This window comes from Babylonia areolata, chromosome 27, assembly GCF_041734735.1.
Source record: "Babylonia areolata isolate BAREFJ2019XMU chromosome 27, ASM4173473v1, whole genome shotgun sequence".
Classification (NCBI taxonomy): Eukaryota; Metazoa; Mollusca; class Gastropoda; order Neogastropoda; family Buccinidae; genus Babylonia; species Babylonia areolata.
Genome location: NC_134902.1, coordinates 27,321,548 through 27,322,224, shown reverse-complemented (window position 1 = coordinate 27,322,224; position 677 = coordinate 27,321,548).

Below are 677 nucleotides of genomic sequence, written 5' to 3'. Positions count from 1 at the left end.
CAGGATTATGATGAGGTGGCTATGGAATCAAGATGGTTGACTCCTGATATGAAAAGTCCAGAGACGTCACAAGGCAGTGTCAATAATGTCCATGGACGGGGTCTGTCTCACCTTGCATCAGTATAGTCCAAAGGAAAAAAAAAAAAGCAACCAAAAAAACAACAACAAAAACACACACCACAGAAAGTAAAGATACTTCTTCACAGTCATTTCCCTTCTGGTCTCTGGGGTGTCAGAAAAATAAAAGGAAACAAAAAAACTGAGCCTGGCATTTCTCCCCAAGAACAATTCAGAGACATGTGGTCACATTATTTTTTTTGTAAATGCTTATTTTTTATTACCCTCCCCCCCCCCCCTCCTTTACACCCCCAGTCCTAAATAACTCTTGTTGGTGTCAAGTGTACAACTGTTTTATTTGTTCTTCTCTTTTAACAGTCACATGCTGTTGTTTTTCTTTTTTAATAACAGTCTTTTTCCTGGATGTCAATCTGGGCCAATTTTCTACAGAAAAAAAAAATCCCAGTGACCCACAAAAACTGGTTCCAAGTCAATGTTGCAATAAAGTAGGTTTGCTACTGCGCGTACCTTAATTTTTAATCGTTTTCAATCTCTGTTACACCTTCACCTCCCCTTGCCCCCCCTCCCTCCCACCCCCCCTCCAAAAAAAAATGCTGCAA